Below are 12,773 nucleotides of genomic sequence, written 5' to 3' on the forward strand. Positions count from 1 at the left end.
ACAGAGACAGAGCACTACAGACCCTCCTGTGAATGACTTCTGGAATAATCAGGATGAGACTAGTTTCTGTATTCACTGTTTTCTTACTTCTGTGTACTCTTATACCTTTATTAATCCTTCTGTCCAGGAACGTGACGTGTTTTGTGCTTGAGTTTAATGGACCTGGAGGCATTGATTTGTTCAAGCTTTAGCTTTGAAAGATTGTTAGTGTTGTGCAGATCACATCCTTATAGGGCCCACATGGAATCATATAATGAAAGAAAATTAAGCTGCTATAAACCTCACTGTATTATCTGGGGAAGAGGCGCATTATTTTCTAACCTGCAGAAAGCTAAGGCTTTTAATTTAACAAAATTCTACAAGATACATAAAGAATGAAATTAATTCTCACTTCAACTCAATGAAAGTTCATGATGATATTTCACTTGAACAGTAAAAATTGTGCTCCAAGTTATGACTGTTTCTCTGTACACTTCCTGTGTAATTTTCCTTATGTTCTTAACCAGTGGGTTAAAGTCACCCCTCAAGTGACTTACAGTTTATTTTCACAGCCAAGCTAAGGTGGTAGTTTTCTTCCTTCCCTTAAGACTGGTCAGAGCAGAAATGGGTAAAAAAAATAGTAATCATATCAGAAAAGGTATCAAGAAATTAAATGCAAGGCCTTTTCTTTTGTACTGTATGTATATTTTTAACTGGATTTAAGATGATCTTCAGTCTAAACCAATGATCTGGTTTCAGATTGAGTACTAACAAAAGGCAGGAAACTGTAGAAAGTTTCCAATTTATTACACAAACGTTTACAAATTTACCCTCTACAGTTATCTTTGGTATTCCCTCCACCACCCAAATGGCTTCACAGATGACTGCCTCATTGTCTGATACTGTGTCATGTACCCTGAGACCTGGTGAGGTGTCACTCCATGGGAGGATAGGAGGTGCATTGTTTGGTCAGAGCTTACTGCCTCTCCAAATCGATCATTATCCTTTTAAAACTCTTAAAACTTCTGCCTAGTCTTTGCTAACAGTTTATGAGCACAGACATTTGCAAAGCAGAGAAAAAAACCCCAGTTATTGCACTTTACATTGCAGTTTATGACATAATGAGTCCTTAACAATGGCAACAATGCCATGATCCTCAGGAAGCTCTGGCCTGAGCCAGAGAGCATGATCTGGCCTCTGGTCATAACACAGTTAAACACATGCCCTTAGCAACCCTCCATGTTTCCAAACTCAAATTACCACCAGAAGAGAGCACTGACTAATGAGCACTGGCTCATGTTTAACTTTGCATCAACCAGGACCCTGGGTTCCTTTCTGTGGCACTGCTTTCCATCCTCTTGTTTCTCAGCCTGTCTGTACATCCAAGGCTGCCCCATCCCTCATGCAGATTCTGTCACCTTCCCTTGTTGAACAAACTCTTCTGCTTTGCTTCTCCATTTTCCTTTATGTTCATCTTTCCAGCTTCCTTGTTTTGTAGAAGAGAGAACTTAAACCGGAAACCTTTTCCTTTTTCAAAAATAAACCTTTAATCTTTATTCTGAATTTTCTTTTATGATGCTAATGGAGGATTATACAAGAACTAACATTTTCTCATGTTTATTATTGTTTCTCAAATCTCCCACATTTAAGAAAGAGGGACAGAGAGACAATATAATTGCATCTTGCAGAAGCCTTCTCTTTTCTTTTAGACTTTGCTGCTTTTTCAGAATTTTAAAAGAATATAATAGAGTAGGAATTACTTTACAGAAAAAGAAATTCACAACTTAGAGCTGGGTTACTTTCCTCAACTATGTAGGGGAAAATGCTCTTAGAAACACAGTGCCATGTGGACTTCTAATATTTTTTTTTTAAATGTGAAAGCTAGTCTAAGTAAGGTCACGACTGAACCCCTCAAATATCCTGGGTTTTTTCCACTTGATTTCTCCAGTTCAGACTGAACAGTTCTGGTCCAGGACAGAAATAACCCTCTATCTTACTCTGAAGATTCTGAGAATTAAAGCTCCCTGCAAAAACCTATCAGACATGCCAGAGCTGGGCAAAGCAAATCGAGGATAACGACAGGAAAGGAGTAACTAGATGCTCTCTTTTTGTGAAGATGATGAAAGAAAGGATTTTCTCCAAAATTCATCACTTTCTCCCAGGATATTGCATTATAAAGTACAGAACAGAACAACAACTATTCTCTGACAGTTTACAGTCCAGATTACTAAATTGTTTCTGGCTCCAAGTGCCATGTTTCTGACTCAGTGCAATTTTAACTGTGTATTTGAATAATAGTTTGTTGGTGTCAAAGTCTTAATACAAGTAGAGATGCATTTGCAGTATAGATAAAAGTGACTAATGATCTCATGGCAAGTTCTGAAGCTTTATAGGAAATAATCATTATTTTTGAAGTACATAAAATAAACTAAAGATTAGATAATATACAATACAGCTAGCCTCCTTCTACATGATACACAAGGGAGAATAATCTGTGGTAATTGATGGGGAACTTTACACTTCACATATTCCTTGAAACCCTAGATAGTAGAATGACTCACTACTCAGCTGTACCTTCACCATGTCCTCACAGGACTCTGAAGAGAGAGAGAGAAATTTTAAACCAGCCTATTTTTTATCCTATTCTTGAGAAGGCAGCTGCACTAGCTTATCTAGAGGACATAAACCTTGAAGTATATATTTGGGAATATGCCTTGCTTATTGTATGAACAAAATTTACAAAGGTCCATGCCCTAAGCATCAGCTTTGGTTAAAGCCACCTTCTGCAACCTGTGTAAAACCGACAGCCTGGAGTCATGAGCTCCCTTTTCCTGATCGGCTATGGCAGGCTCACAGTCAGACACCAGACCACGAGCAGCGAGTGAGCCGGGGTTTACAAATCTGGAGCCAACCACGTGCAGAGGCTCAGAACCACTCAGCATCTTAGTGAGAGTCAAAGCAGGACATCTCTAAGGGAACAAGAGAATTTTTTAATAGATGCTGCTACTATGAGGATATGGTATATAAAAGTGACTTCTACTTTTATGTAAGAAAGGAAGCCTTGCCAAATCACCATTTTGAGTGCCCCCACAGCATACAATTGCCAATGAATAAAAGGTAATTGAATGATAGCCCATTCTCTGGGTTCTAAGAGCTCTTCAAGAAGGAGAACAATGCAATGTGCATCCCAATTAAATGAAGTGTTCTGTGAAATGAATGAATCATAACAGGGCAGAACTTTACTGCAAGACTTCTGACATACCTGTGACCAGGAAGGGCTCCACAGATTCTTCTGCAGAAAAAAAAAATCCATTTTTGCAAGGAGGGGTATAATGGTTTTGATTTCAAGCTTTAAGGGAAAAAAAAAAGACATTTCTGGGTTTCTCTGTGTTAAAAAACGCCAAATGAAATAACTGGTGAAGCATGTACTCAAGTCAGTACCAATGTGAGTTGAAGAAATCATAGCAATAACACATTGAAAAAGAAAGCTCAATAACCAGTCAAAATCAAAAACAGGAATCAGAAATTCCAGATAAGTTAAAGGGAGTGCTAGTGTGCACTTTATCACTAGCTAAAGGCCACTACAACACATGTGGAGACTGCACCTTCAGCAGCCTAGAGTGAATTTTGTGCTTTCCTACATATGAAATGATCCACTCTTTTTGTGAGCAATGTGAAAATATCTTAGCAATGTATAACAGGTATTAGTGATTAATTTCAACAAAGAAACATTGATAAAATAGCAAACAATAATAGCAAATGGAATTTACTGTGAAAATCTGTAATTTACTAAGAAAATCTGGTCTCTTAACTGAAAAACATAGTGCTTTCTAGACCCTGTAATATATGTCCATGCAAGCTTTTAAAATTCAAAGACAAGAATTTAAAAGCCAAAATTACAACACTGTTCTGCATTTAAATCCAGATCCTTGTTTTCATTTGAAATACAGAGGTCTGGAACCTCTGCATTATTCTAATTATTTTTTTCTAACCAAAATATATTTCTGCCATCTCTACAGTAAAAAAGTTTCTCTATTCAGACTCAGTGGAATAAATTTGACAGAATTATTTGAATAATCCATAATAGATTGATAGCTAGTCAAGAGGTTGATATGTTAATAACAGTAATACATTAGAAAAAGAAAAATGCATTAGGTAGAATCAAAACCTGGAGATAAAGCAGAAATATAAAGTTTTGACAAACTGTCATGGGTCAAAACCAGGACAGTAGTATCCTCAGGATACAGGAAAATAAAAAGAAAAGGACTTGCAGAAAAGTAGTTTCCTCATAACAGTTTTTCAGCCAGTAAATTACAAATTAATCTCACCCCTATTGATGAAACCAAAGTTTTATTCACTCTTCAGGTCTTAAGCACCTCTTCAGGTGTTACAGCACCTCTGTAATCCTCATTCTCTAACATTTTTTATTCTGAAAGGGATTTATTCTAGCCAGGGTTACTTTTGAATCTAAAACATGGTGCCACTAGAGACACTTGTCCATTGACCTGAGCTTATCATGCACAGAAGGTTGAAATGCAGATGCAGAAATTTGTGCCTTCCTCTGTATGGGAAAATTTTAGATCTTGAAAAAACATCTAAGGTTGTATAGTGTCATGAATGTAGTCAGTGACCTTTTTGAATGAATGGAGTGGTGGCACAGAGCAGGGTGTCCCAACAAACCAGGAGGGACCTGGGCTCCAGCTGGTGTGAGGAGACTGAGCTGCAGGGGCACTTCAGAGACATGAATGAGAGAAGTTGGTTATTTGGAGAACTTGGCCAATGCTTACAAATTCACATGACTTTCTCAGTAGGCACCAGATGATCTATTCATGATCCATCATCACTTCCTCTCATTTGCTTTTTTATGGTTGTAGATGAAAGCCCCAGAAGAGAAAAAACCCAAAAGAAGCACATCCTCCCAAAACTGATACTGGACATTTTTGTTCAGTGATGCAAATACAGATTTAGTAGTTTAAATGGTCATTCAATTCAGAATATTGATTCTTTTACACAACTCTTTTTGTTTGTTGATATTGTTCTGAATTTCTTAGGATAGCTATTGGTGTTCCACGTTCACTGTTCAGTTTTTCTTCAGTTAAAAATCACCAAGTAAAGATTATCCACTGTTTCTGACAGTTCATCTTATCCAGACTGAGAGAAAACACAGATAGTTAGAGTATCTCAGCTTAACTTAAGAAAAATAATCAATTTTTAACCTATTTGATTGCAGATGGAGGCTAAATTTACCTAGAGGATATATTTTAAAATCTTTTAACTTCAAAAGGCAATTTGGAAAGATCATGTAGGAAAAAAATTGCTTTAGAAATCATAGGAAGCTTACATTCAACAATGCTGCCAGTTCTGTTCATCATATTTGTAATTCTTAAATTTTAAGGTACTTTGTTTCTTTAAGAAGAAAGGTCAGTAGTATATCTAAGACTTTCAGGCTTGAAAAGCCTACAGTCATAGGGAGATACAACTTCTACACAACTTCCATCTGCTTTAGGCTACTCAAGAACTATGACTTGTACTTGTGAAATAAGTTATTTGTGGCCTCTTCTATTGCTGACTATTCTAGTTCTGCTGAAGCAAGGTACTTCACCAGATTCATGCTACTGCCCTTCCAGTTTGCTGCTAGTAATCAATAAAATTAGGGCTATCATCAAAAGTCATTTAATAATACCACTATCCTTTATCCTTTTGGTATTCACAGGGATTAGAGAACCCATTTTGCAACACTAGAGAGCCTCCTCAGAGTTTAAATAAACACTTATTGGTTCCTGGGGACAATCAGCAAAACTGTTGTAACTAAACTCTCATCTAGAGTTATGCCTGTATTATATCACATATAAATAACTGTAGACAGATGTGATGAGCAACCTGAGATACTTGGCATCAGTCTTTAAATCACATGCCAGGTAACATCAGTGAAGGAAGATATGTGATAATATGTGATGCACTTTTGTAAGAAAGCAGCTTTAGAAAGATTGGGTTTGCAATTTCAGAGCATTTTCTTATCCTTTTTTTCACTGCTAAAACTTTTAGTGACTTTAGTGGTATTTTATCAACTTTCCAGTGGGCAGGACATCAGATTATCTGTTAGAAGAATAATTTATACTGGCACTGTTTTACAAAAATCAAAAAAATTACTGATTTTGGATGATTTGGTTTTTAAAATGGGAGAAAAGCATGGTATTTAAAAGAGCAGAAAGGAGGGAATAAAGGAGGGAAGAATGGGAGTAGGGAGCAGAATTATCAGCCTCAGTGTCTTGTAGATGTGATTTGGGTGCAAAAATCTCTGAGAAACAGAACTGTTGTAACTGTACAGCCAATGAAAGCATCCCAATGTCTTCATACAACCTTTATGGAACATTTAAGTTACAATATCAGAAGTGGTACACAACTACTCTTCATTTTGTTTCAACTGTTCTCACTTCCTACTACAGTTATACCACACCAGACACATTCCTTCCCCCCTTCTTCTTAAATTGTATTTATTTTCTTTGCATACATATTATTTTAAGGGGAGTACTTAGTCACTGAATACCTGAAAGCTGATGGCCCCAATATGTAGAACTGAGAAACTTCTGAAGAAAAAAGACAGAAATTATGTACAATTTCTCTCTCATGACTAACAGACAGTATAGTATTTTCCATCAGTGTTGTTATTGGTAGATATAGTCTGGACATCTATTTATCCTAGACCTTAATTAAAATTGGGGTTCACCTTGATAAAAAAATTTTAATTTTTTTCCCCTGGTTTTATTTTTAGCTACTTCCTGCTGAAGGCAATGCAGTGCCTGCAGCCCAAAGATGCTCTGAGCATAGGCAATGCTTTGTACAAACTGATGGAGAAGGAGCTGACCCCAACCTTTACTACTCTGCTCTGAAACAGACAATAGGTCTCATAAAATAACCTGAAAACTCAATACAAAGATGTAAATGCCAAATTCTTTTGACCAGGAATTCGCAGTGCCCTCAGAAAAACAGGTCATTGTCCCAAGTGCATTTTCAGTGGGTAATCAAGAATACTGAATGCAGCAGTGGAAAAGAAAGGAAACTTCACAGGCAATAGTTTAACCACCACTCCACCTCATGCAGGACATTTTAGGCATTGTTGGTGCTCTGTGGCTTTTTTCAGCTGCTCTTTTCCTCTTCTATTTAGGCTGTCTATTGTTGGAAGCAGTAACAGCTCTCTCATCTTCTGGTACACGTGGCTGTGCTGCAAGCAGCACAGTGGGGCCCTCATCTCACATAATTACCTGAGTTTGCTTGAGATGCCAATGACTTCACTTTAAGTACACTTTGGAGATGTGCTCCATGAGATACACAACAAGAACATTGTAAAGAGCTCTGCATTGCTCTATTCTGAACCATCAAAGTCTAAGCAATAGCTAACACTGGAAGAATAATGTAGTCATTAAAGTTAGGTACTGTTATTTCCAGTGATGCAGACATTTCTTGGCAGTACGGTATGCTAAGCACAGGTTATTTTATCCTAGCAATAGCTCCATATGACATCAAACTGGAAGCTCTTTCACTGACAATACCTCTTGTAAGATACTTTTGACATGAACAAACTTGTAAGAAAAATATATTATACCATTGGCAAGTCTGTTTCACACATTTCCATTTCAATTTTCTTGGCTATACACTTTTTAGAAGAAAAAAAGCATTTTTCAAAAAAGATTTGAGAGGCTGAATATTTGTCCAAATATGGATTAGTCAGGTATAGCTCACAACCTTATCCAGAGGAGCAGAACTATGCACAGAGAACTTCTGAGTTTGGGCTGCCCTCAACCAGAATTATTGCCCACTTGAACTCTGCAACTCTTTCCTCAGCTTGGAAATTAGAAGCCTCATATGAAAACCTAAGTATGAAACATGGATTTAATTCAGTATTTACTAATTATTGTGACCAAAATAAAAGGTATTAGAAGAAATACAAACTATGATAACACCTATCATTAGGAAAGTCTTACACACTCCCAGAAAGTCTTACACACTCCCAGAAGTTCTTTATTTCTGATTGCTACCTATAAAGTAGATTATGAATAACTAAGATTTTCCAATATATTACACTTCTCTGACAGAGGGAATGACCTTGTTTGTTTTGCACTGTTTTACAGATGGAGATTTCTTCAGGTCTGAAAGTGAATTCCCCTGCAGCTTCAAGTGTAAACATATTTTATTGGCTTTAGTACCACCAAAGCATAAGCTAATGGCTCTACTTTTACTATATATGATAAATAAAATCAAGACTCAGTAAAAAACAAGTTATCACTGCATGTACTTTTTCTTCTGGGAAGAGGACTAGGCAACAAACATAAGTATGCTGTAAGGTATAACATTTCAACAGTACACAGATAACATTGCAGCATGTGGGTTAAACTTATATATAGACCAGACTAAACTGAAATACAATAGAACAAAACTATATTTGAAAAATAGACTCTTATTTATGTTGACTCAAAATGAACTAAATCTAAATATTCACAGAAGGTGGAAAAAATTAAGTCACAGGGCAAGTGACTTATTAAATGTTCATAGGCATCATATTTGCAGTTCAGTGTTAATTATATTCACCTAACACAGGGCACCCATGGCATCGACAGGAAAGCTGAGGAAAAGGAGAATTTGTATCCCAATTTGGTATGTAGGAAACTGCTGCTCATAATGATTCTATTTCTCACCCCTGGTAACTCATATACAACATATGGCTCAGTTACAAACTTATTTTTTTTCCCTATGCTGCTGATAAATGTCTTAAATAAAACATCCTTCCTCCAATTTTTGTGCTAATGGTAACACTGCAATATCCAGTACTGTAAGACTGATCCACATACCCAGTCCTCTCTATTCTTACATAATTCCCTTTTTGTCTAAACTGAAAAACTAGGAAGGAAGCTTCTGCATCCCCATAATGTTTTAAAAGCTATTTTCCCCCATTTTCACTGTGAAGAAAGCATTCCTGGGCAGCATCCTCCTACATCCTCCAGCAGGATAGACCATCTGAGCTACTGTCAATTTGAAGTTATATCCCAGAGGATATCAATGAGCTTCTCTTCCAATTAATGGATGACTTTTTACTTTTATGAATCAGCTTGTCCTTGACTTTTTACAGTGCTGTTAAATCACAATGTTTTCCACTATCATTTCACATTCCCTGTCTGGAAAGGAAGCATACACTGATTCTATTTTCAATGACAGCTACCCTGTTTGGCCAGCTCTTAAAGAAATGGAATTTGCAATTGCTGGAAAGGACATATCAAAGGAGATGGGTCTGGCCATGAGTGTCACTACCAAAACTGCTTTCCTGAGATTTACTCTCCTCAAAGCTTTATTCCTGAGATGACACAGAGCTAGAGCTACCTCTTCTCACAATAGTGAAGACTGGAAAGCTGCTTGCCCACATGGCAACTGCAGTTTGCTGAGAGCACTACCAAGCACAGGATGCAGCATGACCAAGGTGTTGTCTGCCTATAGCATTCAGAGCCCTACATGTGTTTTGTGGCTGTTCTCCAAATCCCTAGATTTGGATGGATAGTGTCAGACAGTGCTGACAGCTACCATGTTTCACCATGCCTATTTTTCTGTAGGCATGGTAAAATGTGGTAGTGAACAGTAGTGCTCCTAAATATCTTCAGGGGTAAGTTTAGGACATGAAAAGTGCTAAAATTCTACAAACAGGAAAAGGGGAAGAAAATGCATGACACAAACTTCAGCTAGGTCTTCTGAAACTGGAAAATGAGGAACTTTTCTTTCCCCAAAAACTGCCTTGGTAACAGCTGCATCTTGACTGCTGCAAATACAATTGTACATCCCACCCTGAGACATATCTATATAATTCCTATTGGCAATGCAAGGAAAATCAATTTCATATGCACTGAGACCAGTGACACTTATGGAAGGCAGCTTTTGACTCTCAGGGTTATATGGTCATTTCTAATTTAGTAGAAAGGGGCACTGCATTAGCAAAAATAGAGAAACATAAGTATCACAAACCCAACCAATTCATCCCATTCCTAGGGGCTACAAATTCTGAGGGCAGAATTCACACATTATTATCACATCATATGATTCTGGCCCATCTATTCTTTGGTGTACACAGGGATGTGCACTTGTATAATAGACAATTCAAAGTCTTACCTGGAGTCATAGAATGCTAAGGGATTGGAAGAGTCCTAAAAGATCACGTAGTCCCAACACTCCCTACCATGGGCTGGGACACCTTCCACTAGAGCTGGTTGTATAAGGCTTTTCCAACCTGGCTTTAGACACTGCCAGGGTTGAGTCCAAAGCCCAACTTCATCTAGTTTTTAGTAAATACCAGTTCAGTTGTCTAACTTGAGCTGACTTATCCTGATTTAGAAGAGGTATGGATTAGTTCTCTGCTTCCTGGTTTCATAGAGAATATTCACTTATAAAATGCAAGTGAAAGACGACTTAGTCTGACCTAGAGGGCTGAGAAAGCCATGGTCATGCCCACTGCACTGCTGGGGCTGGTGCTGGCACTGCCAGTGTGAACAGAAAGCAAAGGACAGAAAAACTCAAGGTCAAGGACTCTCTGTAAACCTTCTAATGGTTTTACTGGCAATTATGTCTCTGTAACAGAGCAAAGATTGTAGACGCATTTTTAAAAGGAAAATGTTGCCATCTATTTTTCAATCTTTTTCCCCTTCTTGGTGTTACAACCTTGTCATTGGAAACCAAATCTATGCTTCCTGCAGTTGAGTTTCCCTCTCTATTTTTCTGCAGAAGAATTTGACAAAAATGAGTGCTGCTTTTGCTGTGTTGGTATCTGTTGACAGATTTGTTATAAGTTCATGGTTAGGTGCACTCATAAGTGAACTTGTGGGCAGTGGTACAGGCAGTTAAACATTACCACTGCATATTAAGGACAACCAAGCAGTACTCTTAGACTATGTACAGGGCTTAAAAATAAAATACTGCCCAGACCAGAAGATTTTGAATACCAATGTCCTTGAAAGGTAAGTTGGTGATTCAAAAATTAGTTAAGTTATATGAAAATAAGAAAATATTTGAGAATATTTTCCCTCCTAGGCATGAATGCTGGGGACAGAGTAAAATTGCATTAAAAAAAGATTTTCACCACAATTATGATTTAGAGAAAATTTTGGTTGCAAACTGTGTGATGGTGTCCTTTTTATTTGACTAATTATGAAAAATTGTTTAGCTAATGAGATATCATCCTGTCTGCATTTGATAATTTCTTTTTTTTTTAAATACCCACTTTGCAAAAGGATTACTTTCATAGAATTTTCGAGAAAGTTTTGAAGAAAATATACCAATTAGGCACTATGGAGGTTTTTTTGGTTGGTTTTTTTCCTACCACTACTACTGAAAAGAATCCTCCACTCTACAAGAATATTTGCCAGCTTACCTGACAAATCAGCACCTGCCACCTGCAACACTATAGTGTATTTCAAAATGTAGTTTTTACTTAGTCAAAAATGCTCACTATATAATACAATAATGACCTAAGAATTTAACAACATAAAGTGACACAGAAGATGGAGAAGCCACAGCAGAAAGAAAAGGTTGTATTTTTTATAGGTTCCAAATTGCAGTCTTTGTGGTTGTAGTGTTACATTTTGAATGACAAATCTGCTTCTGTGGGTACTTTATTTTACTTGACACCAATTTATTATTGCCTTGAATGAAAACAAAACGACCTCAAAAATACTCATTATGCCCATATTGCTGACAGTGTCTGTCATACACTTGTGTGCAGTATTTGCAATATTGTTGTGTTTTCCTTCTTTAACCTGAACCTGTGGCACTAATGAGCATGGACTGGGGTTATAATAAGAATATGCTTAGGTTAATGATGCTCCCAGACATCCTTGGAAGTGAGATTTAGTCTCAAAACTTTTTTGTACATGCATTTCCACTTCAGCTATGATGTTTCTCAGCATTTTCAGGCAAACCTAATTCATCATAACTCCCACATAAATATAACATTTTTTTGTTTTCTGCATACAGGTAATAATTTTTTAAATTATTACAACCTTCCTTTCTGATTGGTTGCAAATGGAACATTAGAAATTAGGAATTTATATTTATTTTTTTAGGAGAATCTTTTCAGAGCTCAATTCTTTAATATTATGAAAGAAAAACCATATAGTAGCGTCCACAACAACTCAGCTTTCAGAGTAACCTCTCATTACCATGTAAATAGCACAGCCACTAACTCAGTACACCTTCCTCTGCCTATCATTCCAGTGTCAAGCCTGTAAGTTCAAAAGTGCACCCCCATTTGCCAAAACCAGAAGACCCATTTTATGTCTGCTAAGCAATTATTTTATGAGGGAAGAATAATGGAACTTCAGTCCATTTTAAATGATATATTGTCTGTCAGCCAAGTAGATCTGTTCTGAAAGGCATGGCCCTGACAGTAGGGCATGGCTTGCGTGACTCTGCTTAATTTCATGTCTGCTGTTGAAGTAGCTGAATATGGTCAATACAACAAAAACTATTTTAGAGTTTTCAGAACATGTTGAATATTGACTTATGTGGCAACAAACACATTTGCAAGACAGTACGAACTTTCATTGCCATGCCAGTTGCATTCAAACAAAATCTAGTTTATACATTTCTTCTGTTGCCCTATTGCTTTCTAAATCCAATAGCATTATTACAAAATAGACACGTGAAACATAAGGCAGATCAAACTCTCTCTGTTGGACATCCACTGAACCAGCCCAGAAAAATGTTTTTTTTTTCTCTTCAAATTTGTGCTTTCTAAGACTAGAGAAGAAATAAGATTATTA

The 12,773-nt window shown here is 37.0% G+C and overlaps 1 protein-coding gene across 14 annotated transcripts in view; it reads right to left on the reverse strand.

Annotated features, from left to right (window-relative positions):
• Positions 1 to 12,773, reverse strand: part of MAGI2 (membrane associated guanylate kinase, WW and PDZ domain containing 2) — a 702,131-nt gene that overhangs the window by 475,809 nt on the left and 213,549 nt on the right. The window lies entirely within an intron of this gene.

This window comes from Agelaius tricolor, unplaced genomic scaffold (genome assembly GCF_023055355.1).
Source record: "Agelaius tricolor isolate 1412-34295 unplaced genomic scaffold, bAgeTri1.0.p SCAF_3, whole genome shotgun sequence".
NCBI classification, from domain to species: domain Eukaryota; kingdom Metazoa; phylum Chordata; class Aves; order Passeriformes; family Icteridae; genus Agelaius; species Agelaius tricolor.